Source organism: Triticum urartu, chromosome 3 (genome assembly GCF_003073215.2).
Source record: "Triticum urartu cultivar G1812 chromosome 3, Tu2.1, whole genome shotgun sequence".
Taxonomy (NCBI): Eukaryota; Viridiplantae; Streptophyta; class Magnoliopsida; order Poales; family Poaceae; genus Triticum; species Triticum urartu.
The window spans coordinates 735,230,846-735,237,380 of NC_053024.1; the positions used below are offsets into that span (position 1 = coordinate 735,230,846).

At 45.3% G+C, this 6,535-nt stretch overlaps 1 long non-coding RNA gene across 1 annotated transcript; it reads left to right on the plus strand.

The window, feature by feature from the left end:
- Nucleotides 1-3,483: 3,483 nt before the first annotated feature.
- Nucleotides 3,484-6,179, plus strand: LOC125549534. Its single transcript, XR_007301372.1, has 4 exons — nt 3,484-3,701; nt 3,837-3,942; nt 4,218-4,336; nt 6,016-6,179. It is a non-coding gene; the product is annotated as an uncharacterized LOC125549534 (long non-coding RNA).
- The last annotated feature ends 356 nt before the right edge of the window (nt 6,180-6,535 follow it).

The window sequence follows — 6,535 nt, forward strand, 5'->3', positions numbered from 1 at the left end:
GCCCTCCTGCCTCGTGGCCGCCTCGTTGCGTCTCCCACTTCATCTCCAAGTCTTCTGGTTTTCTTTCGCTCCAAGAAAGATACTCGCGAAGGTTTCATTCTGTTTGGACTCCATTTGGTATCCCTTTTTTGCGAAACACTAAAATAGGCAAAAAAACAGAAACTGACACTGGGCCTCCGGTTAATAGGTTAGTCCCAAAAATAATATTAAAGCTCATTAAACATCCAAAATAGATAATATAATAACATGGAACAATAAAAAATTATAGATACGTTGGAGACGTATCAAACCCAATAGTGCGAGCAAACGCGGCAAAACACTGAACCGTGCACAAGGAGCTTGTTTGAGACCAGATAGAGATTTATGTAAGCGACATACATGAATGGGTTGATGAGGATCAACAAAACAGGAGGGTTGCTGACTATAGACAACTTCATCGAGATGACCATGAAGAAAAGCATTTTTTACATCTAGTTGGTGAATGGGCCAAGATTGAGATATAGCAAGGGAGAGTACAATGCGAATGGTTGCGGGTTTAACAATTGGACTGAAGGTTTCATCAAAATCCACGTCGGGTTGTTGAGAAAAATCACAAACAACCCAATGAGCTTTGTGACGAGCAAGAGAGCCATCAGCATGGTATTTGTTGCGAAAGATCCACTTTCCGCTCACAAAATTTTCACCGGGAGGAGCAGGGACAAGTGTCCATGTTTGGTTTAGGAGGAGAGCATCGATCTCTTCTTGCATTGCTTGGCGCCAGTTAATATCATGCAATGCTGTGAGATAGTTGTGTGGGATAGGGGAAGAGGCAATGGCTAATAGATTAAGCCGGTCGATGGGTGGAGGAAGTCGGACAGTTGTAGATCGTGTGCGATGGATGATGGGGGCGGGCTGTGGTGGTACAGGAACTGGGGAGGCCACCCGGAGGTGGGCTTGGCTGTGACCCGTTGGGAGAGGAGGAATAGGAGGGAGTGTTAGCAGGTGGGCTAGCAGCAGGTTGTGTAGAAGGCTGGTTGGAACGGGGAGGCGTGGATGGGGGGCTGCTGGGTGCATGCATAGTGGGTGCATGCATAACGGCGGCATGCATAGAGGTGGGACCGAGCACACGTATAGGTTCTGGTGGATCAAAAATTTCGGTGCACCGTGGTGGGGAAGGAGATGGCGGTGATGCATAGGGAAAGATATAATGATCCGCCTTGTGGTTAGATCAAGACAACGATAGCCTTTGTGACGTGTTGGGTAGCCAAGAAATATACATTTGGTAGAGCGAGGGGATAGTTTGTTGGGAGAGGTAGATGTAGTGTTGGGATAACAAAGACAACTGAAGACCCGAAGAGAGTCGTATGGAGGTGGTGAGCCAAGAAGAGTTTCATATGGTGTGAGAAACTTGGTGGAAGAGGTTGGCCGTATGTTTATGAGGAAGGTGGCAGTGTGTAGTGCTTCAGCCCAAAAGGATGGAGGAAGAGAGGCTTGAACTAAGAGAGTACGAACGACATTGTTGGTGGTTCAAATGGCTCGTTTGGCCTTGCTATTTTCTTGGGAAGTGTATGGACAGGAGAAGCGAAGAAGGATACCTTGGGTGGCACATAATGTATCTATTTTAGTGTTATTGAATTCCCGTCCATTATCACATTGGAAGGCTAAAATAGATAAATCGAATTGTGTGCGTGCGTAGGCATGAAAAGAAAGAAGGGTAGCATACACGTCCGATTTCTTGCGTAGAGGGAATGTCCAAAAATAATGAGTAAAATCATCAACTATAATAAGATAATAGACAAATCCGGACGTGCTAGGAATTGGAGAGGTCCAAAGATCACAATGTAATAAAGCAAAAGGTTTGCTAGTGGATGAAACAGAAGAGTAAAATGGTAATCTAACATGTCGCCCAAGTTGACAAGCATGACAAAGTGGCGGAACGACTTTGTTGTAGGAGATAAGTTGAGAACTCTGAAGACGCTTCATAGTGCGGTGACCGGGATGTCCAAGTCGCTGATGCCAAAGGTCGAGGGTGGTGGTGATGACGTGTGCTTCGGGTGGTGTGGGGCGGCAGACGGATTAGAGTGGGCAGGACTATTGCATTGAAGAATCTCGATCCTGGTGGGAAGTGCCTTCACAGAAAAACCCCAAGGGTCAAATTTGATTGAAACAAGGCTTTAACAGAAAGAAGATTTTTGATGATGTGCGGAACAACAAGAATATTGTTAAGATATAAAGGTTTAGAAAGAGAAGGTAGTGTGTGTGAGCCAATGTGGGAGATCGAAAGAGATGCACCATTACCAACGGTGACAGTGTGAGCGGAGGAGGGTTGAGAGGAGGAAAGTATACCGTGATCAGATGCCATGTGAGAGGATGCTCCAGAATCCATGTACCACTCTTGATGTCCGGGGAGATGCATGTTCTGTAGTGCATTGAGGAGTGCCGGATCAAGCTGCGGCTGCTGTTGGCCTCCTGGATAGCCAACAGATGGAGACAGCATCATGGGGTTGTTGTTGGTGTGCTGGGGGCTATAGGCAGCATACGCCCGAAAGGAAGCAGGACTGGGTCAGGGGCCCAGAACACCGGCATTGGGAGCACGCCACCGAGGCTGGGACGAGATGATGGGAGCCTGCTGTTGATGTTGCGCACGAGTCGGGAGGCCGGTCCATGGATTGAACATCCATGGGTTGTCACGGCTACGTCCGCGGCCGCCGCTGCTTCCACCACCACGGCCAGGGTTGGAGTAGGGCACAATGGGGTGGAAGTGGGCAGTGCGGGAGTTGGTGCCACTGTAGCCGGCGCTAGGTCCAGGAGGAGGAGCACGCTCGCCGCCAGCCTGAGGGAGAACATTGTTGCCGTTTGCCCATAACGCCTTAGCGGCCGCATTTTTGGCGTCCATCTTCTTCTGCGTCTCCTCGAGGACGAGCGCAGAACGCGTCTGCAAGAACGAAGGGAACACCACTTGGAACGGAAGAAAAGACCGAAGATGCACTACATCACAACACTTATTTGGGGGCAGTTAACTGCCGGGAGAAATAGCTGAACAGGGGCAAATAAACTGCCGGGACATTTCTTGCTGCCGGCATAAGGACCTGAGGGCATAGAAACTGCCGGTAGAACTTGAGCAAGGAAGGCACACACACTGCCGGTAGATTTAAGGGCACACCATCTGCCAGGAGAACTAAATCACGGCTCACTTTCTGCCGGGGACTGTCCTGGCGGGAGGCCTAAATATTATTGGCCCTAAGGACGCGCTAGGAGGGGAAAGCGCGCGAGATACAATTTTTTTTGGCCCAAATGAATTATAGACATGCGGGCCTTCCACCCAGGCCGCAGCCGCCCCCGAATCGCCCTATCCACCCATGCGGCCGTGCCCTCCACCAGGCAGCCGCTGCCCCCAAATCTCCCCATCCACCATGCGGTCGTGCCCTCCACCCACCAGGTCACCGCCCCCCGCCCCCCCGCCCCCCCAGCCATCCCGCCGCCGGCGGATGCCCTCAACCCGACCACTGCCAACCCCATCACCGCGGACCGCCCTCCACCCCGACCAGCTCCGTCGTCACCCCCAACTACCCCACAGCAGCGCCGCCGAGCACCCCACTGACGCGCACCACCACTGTTGCCGAGCCACACCACCGGCGACCACCATCCTCCGTCGAACCTCTTCCCTCGCCACCACACTCTTCTTCGCGAGATTCCTCCCCCGAGCAGACCTCCTCCCTAAGGTGCGTGTCCACGGAGAAGAATCTCACCATTTTGTCGCGTGCGATGTGTACTTTGTTGTCCTCATTTTCTTTCTTATGCTTTTTCCCTAGATGATGGTCTTGATGCTACCACTTTTCTTAATGATCCTCGTGCAGTCTATCAAGCCAGTAGTTCTTCAGATGGGATTGGTGAGCGCAATAGTTTTGGACTTTGTGGACTATTTTCTTATGAGAGAAGAACAAGTGGGGAAGTCGAACAGAGGTAGTTCTATTGATTGCTCTGGCGCAATATTTGTATTGTCTGTAGGTGAGGGTTCTGATTTATTCCTTCTGAACCCCAATGAGGCTGATAGCCCAAATAAATCTTTGCTCCAGTTATATTTAGCCTTCTGTTGCATCAGGGGCAAACAAGTGCTATTTTGTTCCTGCAGTTCAGCAACCAAAAGTGTGTGGTTCATGCTTTGTGCAGTTTACTTTGTCATGCTTTACTTCAGTGTTGATGCAACTTTTTACATCATCTTGTTTGGTTATTTGTAGAGCACTGCGTAAAAGCATAATGTTGAAGTAACTCGAGTTCTTAGGTCCCAAATGACTAGAGATGTTGAGGACAAATACATGGCAAAAGTACAAAGGCTACCACAAGCAAACCTGAGGAGGTAATACATGTTTCTCTTGGCTATTGCCATGTGGTACTATTTCTTTGTTGTTTAACATTCAATCGTTATCTTGATAAGTCTGGAAGGAACTTAAAGCCTCTCAATCATTGATTTCTGATCTTTGTATAATACCTTATAAGATGCATTGATAACTTCATAAGAAGAACTAAGCTTATAAGATGCATTGTTTATACTGCATGCACCTTTTTTGTGATGTTAGACGATTTAAAATATTGAAGCATGAAATATTGGCCATCGTAACCATGCTCTTTTAGGTTACTGCTAATATTACCTTGTAGAATCAAATTGAAAGTGGGAAACTGCAGATTTGAATGGCAGTCCATCTAGATAGTGATGCTTTGCTTATTTCCTAATTTTTTTTATCAGTTGGTCTCATCTTGTTTATCTTCTGCTCTGGGTTGTGTGATCTGTACTCTACATTTGTATTATGGAGATTGTTCCTCAGCTTGTTTCTCTTACAACCTACAACCATTCCTTTATGCATTCACATCAAAACCGATTTCTTGTAGGCTGTGCGCTTGCCTTATTGCGGGAAACAAAAATAGAGCTCTATCCTTTTATTTTCTCTATATTCTACAAGCACAGTATTTGATTGAGCCGGCATGTACTGTTGGTGACTTATTTGTATGCCTAACAAGTTGGGTGCAATGCCTATTTGGTAATAAATTCTTCATTGGTAGGTCTATGATCTTGCTCATGTGCTAGTCTGGGTTAGGTGAACTGTACTGTTGGTTGTGCACTTGCCTAGCTGGTTAGCTATGTAAATATGTAATTCTGCACCCTATTTTGTTTGTAGCATGTATTTGAATGTGATTCCATTTAGCTGCTCACGGCTTATTTTAGTTCCCGAATTTAGCAGTACAAGCTATTTATTGATGTATGGTTTCAATGCTAGGTCGTGGTTACACATGTACTACAAGAAGAATCTGTGATAGTATTGGTTTGTCATGATTGTCTGTTGAAAATATATGCTTTGTGATGACTTGATATTTCAGAGATGGCATGTCGGAAGTATAAATTGGTCCAATGTATATCCCTATCTCATTTATCTTTTAGTTAATTCTAGAGAAAGCTTTACGAAGTTAATTCACTACTACACGAAGTCTTGCGTATGGAAGGGAAATTGGATATTCTGCTCACTGTACTAATCAAAACATATTTGTAGATACTCTGCTTATTCTGGTTCATGCTGCTACTTAATTATAAGCGCTTCTTTTATGAGCTTCTATATTATGCAAATAATGTGATAATTTAGCAGTCTACTTTCATGGCTTTGGATGTCACTTGAAAAACTACTAGTGGAAGTTTTTTCTTGTTCTTCCCTTAGCTAGATGTCAAAGTATAAGGATCAAGCTCATGTAGAAGATATCTCTTTTTTGTGTGTGCGAAAAGCTCATGTACAAGATGTCAGTATAACTAAGTAACAAGCTCCTTTTCTTTGCTTAATAATAATAGCAGTTTTGCAAGCACTGTTCTCTATTTATAATCTGTTATTTTCGGTTGTCCAGTGTCCCATCTGATGTTTATGGATTGCTTATGGTAAGGAACCAGAGCTTGGAACCACATGCTGATTTGCTGTTATTGTTTAAAAGATGAACCAGAGCAAGGACACTTATATTGTGTTGATTGCTTAAAAAACATTGCTTCTCTGTATGCAGTTGGAAGTGGACAAGTCCATGGCAAAAGCAGGAATGCGTCCACAAGCAAGCTGAGGTGAGGTAATATTCATGTTTCTCTTGGCTTTGAGGTCTAAGTGGGTTATTTTTTTTCTTGTTGGATGTCTATTTTTCCATCTACTGCTCTACGTTCTCCAGAGATGATGCTTTTTACTATTTGCAATCACGTTTCACACTCTCCCAGTGAGTTATGCGAATTTAATTGTTTGTAATTTTGTTAACAGAGGAGCTTGCATCATAAAGTTTTAGGAGGATACTAATTTGCTGCGTAATATAAAGCTGCTCAATCGATACTAATTAGGTGAAATCCATCTGAAGAATCGTGATTTGACTAGTTTAGTTGGCAGAGCTGGTGACCTTGTGTTATATGTCTACATGCTCTGTTTACAGCATCCTTTAGATCGATTCTGTCTGATAGAATTCAGCAAAGCAGATTTGCTATTTGTTAGCTATGACCTCTGAGTCTGAAAGCATAGGCTCAAATATGGTAGTTTCAATCATA